The sequence below is a fragment of the Nicotiana tabacum genome, chromosome 6, assembly GCF_000715075.1.
Source record: "Nicotiana tabacum cultivar K326 chromosome 6, ASM71507v2, whole genome shotgun sequence".
In the NCBI taxonomy this organism is placed as follows: Eukaryota; Viridiplantae; Streptophyta; class Magnoliopsida; order Solanales; family Solanaceae; genus Nicotiana; species Nicotiana tabacum.
In genome coordinates this window covers 8,944,772-8,956,836 of record NC_134085.1, presented here as the reverse complement: position 1 = coordinate 8,956,836, position 12,065 = coordinate 8,944,772, and positions in this window count along the sequence as shown.

Genomic DNA, 12,065 nt, shown 5'->3' with positions numbered 1-12,065 from the left:
GTAAATAGTTATTTTGATAAGAAGTAAGGAAAACATTAATTTATATTTATACTTAACCGCATTGCAAGTATATTCCACAAACGGGGTGAATGTTTCTACTATTCTCATGGGAGCGGACCGTTCGCCTCGACATGATAGTAAATGTATATATGGTTCGGGCTGTTGGACCCTTGACAGTGCACAATTTACTTTTATGTTGGATCAGGCAGAACGTCCTCGGTGGTATTTGTGTGTGATATTAGAACCAGAACGTTTATAATTCTTATGATTTATTGCTTGAAAGATCTTTTTTTTCAAAAGGAAAGTGTCTAGTCTTATTAATTGGATGAAAGGGTTTTTTTTCAATAACTATTCTTGTTTGAGCTTGTTATTATCTACATACCTTGTAAATTAAATATATAGAACTTCATATTATTATATTTGCTGCCCTTAATAAGTGTTGGAGTCGACCCCTCGTCACTACTTCTGCGAAGTTAGGCGAGATACTTACTGGGTACATATTTCTATGTACTCATGCTACACTTCTATACTTGATTGTACATGCATTGAGGCGGGTGCATCTGGCCATCAGTCCTCCATGTAATGGGCAAACCTGGTAGAGTCTTGCGGATCGGTACGAAGACATCTGTATATATCTTCGAGAGGCTAAAGGGTGTTAGGGAACTACTCTTTCTTCACCTCTTATCGTGCAGTTGATGATGTACTAAATTTCCTTATTCTGTTTTCTTATAGATAGTGAGGACGAGTACGGTGGATGATCCAGACCTAGGACGAGTTGCTCCCCCCATTGCTAGGGGTCGAGGCAGAGGCCGGGGGAGGGCACCAGCCCGAGGTAGGAGACGAGGGCGTCCTAGAGCTTCCAGTTGCACTACCAGTGGATCCAGCAGGGGATCCCACTCTCGAGGAGCAGGACAAGCTGCCCGTAATAGAGCCTGCCATGGTGGATTTCATTTCAGTACCGGGCTTCCAGGAGGTCATGGGCCGTATTCTGTGGTTCATGGACTCCATGACTCAGGCTAGCTTATTTCCAGCAGACCCAGCTACATCTCAGGCAGGAGGGGAGCACAGACCCATACTACACAGGCTCCTGGGCACGCAACTGCCTACTAGACTCCGGGAATACTGCCCGCGGTCGGTGCCCAGCCAGTTACGGCAGTGGCACCTGCGCCCAGACCAGTTGCGGACGGTGATTCACAGAAGTTATTGGACGGATGGACTAGGCTACACCCTCCTATCTTTAGAGATGAGCGTCATGAGGATGTCCAGGATTTAATTGATAGGTGCAGTGACATACTGCATAGAATGAGGATATTGGAGTCCCATGGAGTGGATTTCACAACCTTCCAGTTAGAGGGTAGGGCCCATAGATGGTGGCAGTCTTACTTTCTCAGTAGATCGGCAGGTTCTCCCCTTATGACTTGGGATCAGTTTACACGACTTCTATTGGACCAGTATATTCCACTCTCTCAGAGGGAAGAGATATGGTGTCAGTTTGAGCAACTTGAGTAGGGGTCAGATGTCGGTGACCGACAATGAGCCAAGATTCTCTGAGTTTCTCGCCATGCACTCATGATACTTCCTACAAACGTAGACAGAGTGTGAAGATTTGTTGCGGGGTTACACCCCGGTATTCGAGCTAGCATGGCCCTAGAGGTTGAGATGGGGACTTAGTATTAGCTAGTGGTAGAGATTTCTTGGAGGATTGAGGGTTACCGCTAGAGGGGTAGAGAGCAGTTTTACTAGGACAAGAAGACCCCATTTCTCTAGAGAGTTTAGAGGTGCCCCAGCTAGGGGCAGAGGTCAGTTTGGGAGGGGTCAGCCCAGCTGGCCCCCATATTCAACACCACCACCTCCTCGAGGTTCTCCAGTGAGGCCTTATTCAATGTGATACTGGAGAGTTCTTATTGCCAACCAGCAATTCAGGGTTTCTTCAGCGGGTATTCTGGTCATCAGGGTTCTTCTAGTGCCTACTTCAGTGCTATGCCAGAGAGTTCATACCACCCACCAGCCATTCAGGGTTCTTCTAGGGGGTATTCAGACCATCAAGGTTAGGCTTCAGGACATCATTCTATGGCACTGCGGGGTTATTACGAGTGTAGGCATCCGGATCAAGTGAAGAGGTTTTGCCCTAGACTTTGGAGCAAGGCAGTACAGTAGGGTCATCAGCCTATGATTACTGCACCAGCCATCCGGCCTCCCATAGGTGGGGGACAGTTTGGTAGGGGTCGTCCTAGAGGTGGAGGCCAGTCAGGGGGAGTTCAGCCAGCTATTGTGACTAGGCGGAGGCTAGCCACCCGGAATTCAAGCTAGATTCTATGCTTTTCCGGCTAGACCAGATGCAGTGGCCTCAGATGCCGTGATCAATGGTATTATTTCTGTATGCAGTATGAATGCTTCGATATTATTTGATCAAGGGTCTACATATTCATATGTGTCATCTCTGTATGCTCATTTCCTGGATATTCCTCGTGAGTCTTTGGGTACTCTTATTTATGTGTCCACCCCTGTGGGCTATTCTGTGGTTGTGGATCGGATGTACCGATCCTGTGTGGTTACATTCTATGGTTCCGAGACAAGAGCGGACCTTCTGTTACTGGACATGATCGACTTTGTGGTCATCTTGGGCATGGATTGATTATCTTCGTATCACGCCATTCTTGATTGTCATGCCAAGACAGTTACTTTAGCGATGCCAGAGTTGTGAAGTTTGGAGTGGAAGGGTTCCTCCGTTAGTTTATCTAGTTGTGTTATCTCTTTCCTGAAGGCTCGGCATCTGGTCGAGAAGGGGTGTTTTGCATATCTAGCCTATGTCTGGGACAAAGTCTCCAATGATTGATTCAGTGCCAGTAGTCCGGGAGTTTGCCGATTTGTTTCTTTTTGACTTTCCAGGCATGTTGCTGGATCATGAAACTTATTTCTGTATTGATTTGACTCCAGGTACCCAGCCTATATCTATCCCATCATACCGTATGGCACCGAAAGAGTTGAAAGAGCAGCTTGAGGGGTTGTTAGCAAATGGATTTGTGAGATCCAGTGTATCACCTTGGGGTGCACCAGTGTTATTTATGAAGAAGAAAGATGGGACCATGCGGATGTGCATTGATTACCGCTAGTTGAACAAAGTCACCATCAGGAACAAGTACCCGTTGCCTCGTATTAATGATTTGTTTGACCAGTTGCAGGGTGCTAGGGTATTTTCTAAGATCGACTTGAGATCAGGGTATCACCAATTGAAGATTCGAGACTCAGATGTTCCGAAGACTGCCTTCCGTACTTAGATATGGTCATTATGAGTTTCTAGTGATGTCCTTCGGCTTGACTAATGTCCCAACAACATTTATAGAATTGATGAATAGGGTGTTCAGTCCTTATATTGATTCCTTTGTTATTGTCTTCATTGATGACATCTTGATTTACTCACGTAGCCTGGGGGAGCATGAGAAACATTTAATAGTGGTGCTTCAAACATTGTGAGAGCAGAAACTATGTGCTAAGTTCTCCAAGTGTGAGTTTCAGCAAGAGTGTGTGGCATTCTTGGGGAATGTTGTATCGGGAGAGGGTATTAAGGTGGATCTCAAGAAGATTGAGGCAGTTCAGAGTTGGCCACGTCCCACTTTGGTGACTGAGATTAGGAGTTTCCTGGGGTTAGCAGGTTACAACCGCTGATTTGTGTAGGGCTTTTCATCCATTGCATTGTGAGCATGTGATTTTTTCTTCACGAAAATTACTCAAAAAGAACTTGAAAAAATAAAGCAAATTGCCTTCGGGTATAATTTTGAGAATTTTTGCGTGATATTGTGGATAATTATTTTTGTCTGTGAATATTTATCTTGTCTAATTAATAGAAAAATACAAAAAAATACTTATTGCATGCATATTTAGGATTTAATTGTGCATTTAGAAACTAATCAAACCATAATTAGGTTTTTAAATGGGGATAGGGAGGTTTTTTGGAGAAAAAAAAAAAAGACCTTAAGACCGAAAGTTCTTTTTCTTCATTTTTCTGAAATGAAACTCACATTTTGACCACTGTTCCATCGTCTTCTTCCTAAACCAAACAACAACAAAGCTCAAAAACCCTCCAGCCCTTCGTCCCAATAACCAGCGTCCCTCACCATACCAAACAACCACCAGCGAACAACCACTCACCGTCCACCAGGCCCCTTCCCCGTCACAGTCGTCAAACCAGCCAGTCCCCGACGCGCCACCAGCATCCTTCACCAAACAGCTCCTCCATCTTCCGTCACTTTCATCGCCCTCACGCCACCCAGCCCATCTCCAGCTCCGCCTGGCAGCAGATCACCCTACTGTTCCAGCACGACCAAACGACCTCCAGTCGTTGTTACACCATAAAACGACCAAAAACCAGTCACCTCCGTCAGTCAGCGAACCAAACGACCTCAAGTCAGCCCCCCAGGTCTCTAACCAAACAGTCCAGTCGCCGCTGCTTTTTCATTGTCGTCATGAAGTCCGTCTGAAGTCGTCGTTCGAGTCGTGCTCGAGGTTTCCGGTCTGATATCTTTGAGCTTGACAACGAGGTTCCAAGGTTCCGTCGTTGGAGAGGTTTTCCGATAATTTTCCGGTCAGTTGGTTCCGGCTTCGTTGTTCTATCCGTATCGATTTGTTCGACGTGTTTCACGGCTAGTTTGCTCAAATGAAGAAAATTAAATAAGTATTGGTTTACTTGATTTCCTCATGTTTTACTGTTGTTTGTATTTAAATTTGTGTTACATTGTTGGTATACGGTGTGTGAATATTCTGTTGGCTCCACGTAGTAACTCGTGTTATATTGTTGGTAAAAATATGTAAATATGCTATAGTGTGTATTTAGTAAATTGTATCACTTTGTTGAATTGTTGTCTATTGTTCATCGTTTAGGTAAGATAATGATTTTTTAATGTAAATTATCGGATTGGATAATCTCAGTGAATAAATTAGGATTTCTCTTGTTTAGAGACAAATAAAGTAAAGAATCATAGTTGCTTTTAGATTTGCCTTTAATAAAAATGAGATGAGCCTCGCTAAACAAAAGCAGGATTTAATTGTGCATTTAGGAACTAATCAAACCATAATTTGGTTTTTAAAAGGGCAAAATCACAAAAAAAATATGCATTTATTATATTTTTGTCATTTAAATGTGCCATTGTGGGATTTTATTTTTTTATTAAATGTTTTAACTTGTGTATTAATTGTTGTTAAGGGTTAATTAATATTTTTAGTTTAATTTTGGTTTTATAATTTATTTTTAGAATTTTGTTAATTTGTTAATTAAAAGAAGAAAAAGAAAAGAGTTGAAAAATGAAGAAAAAACGCGGAATGGGCCAGTTTAATAAAAAAAATCAAAAGCCCAATTTCGTTTCAAATAACCCGGTCCATGGCCTGATCTCTCAGACGTCTCAAACGACGTCGTTTGGGCGTTTCGTATCTGGGCCGTTGATTTTTTTGATCAAACGGTCCAGTTCAGCCCCTGCTAAGTTGAAACGACGACGTTTCAGGTGGGTTAATCTGAGCCACTCTTCCCTTTTGAGCCAACGGTCCCAGGTTCCCCTCACAACCCGTTCCATTTCGACCCGGGTTAACCAAGTCTCTCAATAAGACCAAATGACACCGTTCTCTTTAAGTGAATTGATCTAGGCCGTTGATCGTGCTTGATCCAACGACCAAGATCAATCCCCCCCTCTGCTATATAAGCTTAATCCTTACCCCAGCCCCCCTAACCAAACACCCCACTCGTCTTCCTGTTCATTGTCTCAATTCAGAGACTGAACCAAACACCCCTCACCAAAACCCTAGCCGCCATGGCACCCCACCGCCTGAAACCCGGTGGCAACAACGCCGCCGGTCACCAGCTTAACACCCTAAAACCTTCTCACCGCCCCCAATCTAATTCCAGTGTTCGTTTGGTTCGAATCTTCCCCAAACGTCTCAAATCTTCGTTTGAAGGTTCGAGCCAAACAGAAATCTACACTAACCAGCCCCAAATTCACACCAAGCCTCCCCCTGACCTCCCTCATACCCTAAACATCGTTGGTTCCCTTCGAATCTGACCAGAACTGTTCAAACCCCAAATCAAACCCTCAAGAACCCTAGAAAACCAAATGATGAAGTCTGTCAAATTAAGTAAGGATTTGGGGTCTAATCGACCTTGATCGAAGTGTTCTCAGTTGAGGACACTTCGACTAAGGTCTGTTCGACCTCAAAATGTCCGAGTTCGAGTTCGAGTCAAGGTTGTCCATTTCTGAGTATTCCTGAGGTGTTTTCTTTTTCCCCTTTGTTCTATATTCATGTTTATATCCGTTTATCTGTATAGTTTGGTTTGTTTGGTTTTTCAATTTTCTCTCGTTTGATTCTGCCCATCCTATAAAGACTATTTATTTGGTCGATTTTTCTTCTGTATATTGTTAAGCATGTGTTATAAACTATACATTCGACTTGATTAATATCGTCGAACAACTGAGAAAAACACCGGCCCAGATCTCGTTGTTATCACTATTGATCCATTCGGACGAGCATCGCCGGGCCTTGATGAAGATACTAAATGAAGCTCATGTGCCCAATGAAATTTCAGTGAACCACCTTGAAACGATTGCCAACAAAATTTTTGAGGTAAACAGGGTAACGTTCTCTGACGACGATTTACCAGTAGAGGGCACAGAGCATAATAAAGCTCTCTACTTGACGGTCAAACGTGAAGATTCGGCGGTTACTCGGGCGTTGGTTGATAACGGGTCAAGTGCCAATATTTGTCTGTTATCCACACTAAACAAATTGAAGATTGATCATGATAGAATCCACAAGAACAGAGTTTGCATCCGAGGATTTGACGGAAGTGGAAGAGACACTGTAGGGGATATTATACTCGAGTTGACCATCGGCCCGATCGAGTTTACTATGGAGTTCCAGGTATTGGATGCCGCAGTATCTTATAACCTTTTGTTGGGTCGACCGTGGATTCCCGTGGCCAAAGCAGTGCCGTCCACATTGCATCAAATGATCAAGTTTGAATGGGACAAACAAGATGTCGTGCTGCATGGGGAAGACACTGCGTGCACTATGGGAGGTGCCATTGTGCTATTCATAGAAACCGACGATGACAAAGGTCCCTGGGTTTACCAAATTTTTGATGCAGTCTCAGCAAACAAGATTCTCGAGGTTAAAAGCATTTCACTCCTAGTATAGCTTCCGCAACCGTCATGATAGTTTCAGAGATGCTAAGTAATGGGTTCGTGCCAGGAAAAGGTCTGGGGGCTGAGCTTCAGGGTATTGTTCAACCTGTCTCTTTGCACAAGAATTTAGAGACCTTCGGATTGGGATTCAAGCCAACCGCAGCAGATGTAAAGCCATCTCGGAAAATGAAGAAGAGAGTTTGGGTTCTTCCCAAACCGGTTTCACGTCTCTCCAGATCCTTTGTTAGAGCAGGTGTCAAAGGGTCGTCAGTACCAAAAATTCTCAGACCATTGATTGGGTTAGATGGGGATTTGAATCAGAGTTTTGAAAGGTTGTTCGCCGATGTCAACATGATAGAAGCTGGAGAGGGCTCCAGTAGAGCAGATATACAGTTTGTGGGGCCTAGGGTCAATATCAACAACTGGACGGCTACTCCTCTTCCTACCCGGAAGGAGTCTTGGTAGTAGGCTCTGGATTTTCTTTCTTGTTTTCTGGATTATTCCAGAGTTGTAATCCAGTTCTTGTTTTCTTGTATTCAGTAAAAGTGTGAAACTCTGTTATCCCGCATTTTAGTAAAGTGAAAGTTTTCTCTCCTTATTTTGTTTTAATTTTGTTTTCTTCTTTTTTTCTTTCTGAACAGTTCTCTTTTTACTGGTTCTAATAACATGGCATGCACAACGGATCTTCAACCTAGTCTAAAAAATCAATCTGATTCTGAATTAATTATACAAGAGGTCGATTATGATGATGAATCTGAGTATGACGAGGATGAAGCCTTTGAAGAGATAAACAGAGAATTAAGCCAGTTCGAAGAGAAGCCTAAGCCTAATTTGAATGACACTGAAGCTGTCAATTTAAGGGATGCAGACAATGTCAGGGAAACCAAAATCAGCATCCACATTGAGCCGAACATCAGGGAGGAACTAATCAAAGCCCTCATTGAATTCAAAGATGTTTTTGCATGGTCGTATGACGACATGCCGGATTAAGCACCGATCTAGTGGTTCACAAATTGCCCACTGACCCGGCATGCCCTCCCGTTAAGCAGAAATTGAGGAAGTTCAAGACAGATATGAGTGTGAAGATTAAAGAGGAAGTGACCAAGCAGCTGTAGGCAAAGGTTATTCGGGTCACTCGATATCCTGATTGGTTGGCCAATGTGGTACCAGTACCAAAGAAAGATGGAAAGATCAGGGTATGTGTCGATTACCGCAATCTAAACAAGTCAATCCCTAAGGATAACTTTCCATTACCCAATATCCATATCTTGATCGACAATTGCACCGGGCGTGAGATCGGATCCTTTGTGGATTGCTATGCCGGGTATCATCAGATTCTGATGGATGAAAAAGATGCAGAAAAGACAGATTTCATTACGCCGTGGGGGACTTATTGCTATCGGGTAATGCCATTCGTCCTGAAGAATGATGGGGCAACGTACATGAGAGCAATGACTACTGTGTTTCATGACATGATACACAAAGAGATTGAAGTGTACGTAGATGATGTGGTCATAAAGTCCAGGCGTTAGGAAGACCATGTAGCAGACCTAAGGAAGTTTTTCCAAAGTCTTCGAAGTATGATATTAAGCTCAACCCGGCCAAATGTGCCTTTGGGGTTCCATCAGGAAAGCTGCTAGGATTCATCGTCAGTCAACGAGGCATTGAGTTGGACCCATCAAAGATCAAATCCATCCAGGAATTGCCACCGCCGAAGAACAAAACGGAGGTGATGAGTGGGGAGACTAAATTATATCAGCAGGTTCATCGCTCAACTCACGGCGACTTGTGAGCCCATATTTCGGCTGCTGAAGAAAGATGTTGCGGTAGAATGGACGACAGAATGTCAGGAAGCATTTGACCAAATCAAGGGGTATTTATCAAACCCACCTATGTTGGTCCCGCATGAACCAGGAAGACCGTTGATTCTCTATCTAACAGTACTGGAGAATTCATTTGGTTGCATACTAGGGCAACATAACAGTACAGGGAGGAAAGAGCAAGCCATCTATTATCTCAGCAAGAAATTTAGAGTATATGAAGTTAAGTACACTCAACTTGAGAAGACATGTTGCGCCCTAACTTGGGTGGCACAAAAATTGAAACATTATCTGTCATCATATACTACTTATCTCATTTCATGCTTGGACCCACTGAAGTATATTTTCCAGAAGCCTATTCCCACAGGGAGGTTAGCGAAGTGGCAGATATTACTCACAGAATTTGACATCATTTATGTGACGAGGACGGCCATGAAGGCCCAAGCATTGGCTGATCACTTAGCTGAGAATCCTATTGATGAAGAATATGAGCCATTGAGGACGTATTTCCCCGATGAAGAAGTGATACATATAGACGAGGTAGAATCGACCGAGGAACCAGGATGGAAGATTTTCTTTGATGGAGCCACAAATTCGAAAGGAGTTGGAATAGGAGCGGTACTCATTTCGGAAACAGGACACCACTATCCTGTTACGGCGCAGTTGCATTTCTATTGTACCAACAACATGGCTGAATATGAGGCATGCATTCTGGGCTTACGATTTGCTGCAGACATGGATGTCCAGGACGTCTTGGTTTTGGGAGACTCAGACCTCCTGGTACATCAGATTCAAGGTGAATGGGAAACACGGGATTTGAAGCTCATACCATATCGACAATGTTTGCACGATCTGAGCAAACAATTTCGATCAGTGGAATTCAGACATATCCTAAGAGTTCATAATGAGGTTGCCGATGCTTTGGCCACCTTAGCATCAATGTTGCACCACCCGGACAAAGTTCACGTTGACCCGTTGCATATTCAGGTTCGTGATCAGCATGCCTATTATAACACGATAGAGGAAGAAATGGATAGCGAGCCATGGTTTTATGATGTCAAGGAATACCTCAGAATGGGGATATACCCGGAGCAGGCCACCGGAGACCAAAGGAGGGCCATTCGGCGATTGGCAAATGGATTTTTCCTTAGTGGAGGAGTGCTGTACAAAAGAACCCCAGATTTGGGATTGCTGAGATGTGTAGATGTTGGTCAGGCCATAACAGTAATGACAGAGGTACATGCTAGAGTTTGTGGGCCGCATATGAGTGGATATGTATTGGCGAAGAAGATTCTGCGAGCAGGGTATTATTGGCTCACTATGGAGCGTGATTGTATCAGTTTCGTGCGGAAATGTCATCAATGTCAGGTACACGTAGACCTAATTCATTCTCCACCAACAGAATTGCACACAATGTCAGCACCTTGGCCATTTGTCGCATGGGGCATGAATGTCATTGGGCCTATTTAGCCGACATCTTCAAACGGTCACAGGTTCATTCTGGTAACCATTGACTATTTCACCAAATGGGTAGAGGCCAAGACTTTCAAGTTAGTGACCAAGAAGGAAGTGGTGGATTTTGTCGATTCCCATATCATCTGTAGATTTGGGATCCCGAAAGTAATCATCACAGACAACGTGCTAATCTTAATAGTAGTTTGATGAAAGAAGTATGTCAACAGTTCAAGATTACACACCGTAATTCCACCCCGTATCATTCCAAGGCGAATGGTGCAGTTGAGGCAGCCAACAAAAATATAAAGAAGACTTTGAGGAAGATAATGGAAGGGTCTATGCAATGGCATGAGAAGTTGTCGTTTGCATTGTTGGGTTATCGCACTACTGTTCGTACTTCAGTAGGTGCAACTTCTTATTCGTTGGTATACGGAACTGAAGTAGTAATACCAGCAGAGGTCGAAATTTCATCCCTCTGGATTGTTGCTGAAGTTGGGATTGACGATGATGAATAGGTCAAAGCTCGATTAGAGCAGTTGAGCTTAATCAATGAAAAACGATTGGCAGCAGTATGTCATGGCCAGTTGTATCAGAAGAGAATGGCAATAGCATACAATAAGAAAGTGCGCCTCAGGAAATTTGAAGTAGGACAGCAAGTATTGAAACGGATCCTCCCACATCAGATCGAGGCAAAAGGCAAGTTCACCCCGAATTGGCAAAGGCCGTATATTGTGACCAGAGTATTATCCAACGGCGCTTTATGTCTGACAGATGTCGAAGGAAGATACATCGACATGGCTATCAATTCTGATACAGTCAAGAGATATTATGTGTAATTTCTTTGATTATAATTGTTGTTCATTTGTTTGTTTGTACTTGATGTTTATCGGATAATGAAATGACGGAGACAATTCTTTCTTCTATCCAAACACTTTTAACCTTTGCTTTCCCCCTTTGAGCCTTACTTATTCTTTCATACCCCTCTCTTGGAATCTTTAATGGAAACAAAAAATGAAAAAAGAGAAAAGAAGGAAATAATAATAAAAACAAAAAAGGAAGGTCGCAAGAAAAAATAAAGGAATCAAGTGAACTACGTTCGACCTGATTCCTCAAAGAGGATACGTAGGCGTCTCACTGCTCGGTCATAGTGTAACAAAAAAAATCCTCAGCAGAGTCGCCAGAGCTGTCACACCTGCTTTTTCCGCCCCCGCGAAGGGTGAAGGAGTTTTTTCCAATTAAAGGACAATCGAACGGGAGTTGTTTATTTATTTCAAAGTAGCCACTTGGGAGATTTATGGTGTCCCAAGTCACCGATTGAATCCTGAATCGAGGAGAAAGAATGACTCTGTATTACAGTCCGCGAACCAGAAATCCGGATAAGGAATTCTGTTAACCCGGGAGAAGGTGTTAGGCATTCCCGAGTTCCGTGGTTCTAGCACGGTTGCTCAACTGTCATATTCGTCTTATTTATCTGATTTTAATACATATTGAACCTATGTGTAAATTTTAACTTTTTACCGCTTTTATTATTATTATTATTATTATTATTAACGAGAATTGCAACGTCGTGAAAACGTATCTCAAACCACGTCACAGTCAATGTACCCGTGGTCGTCGACACATT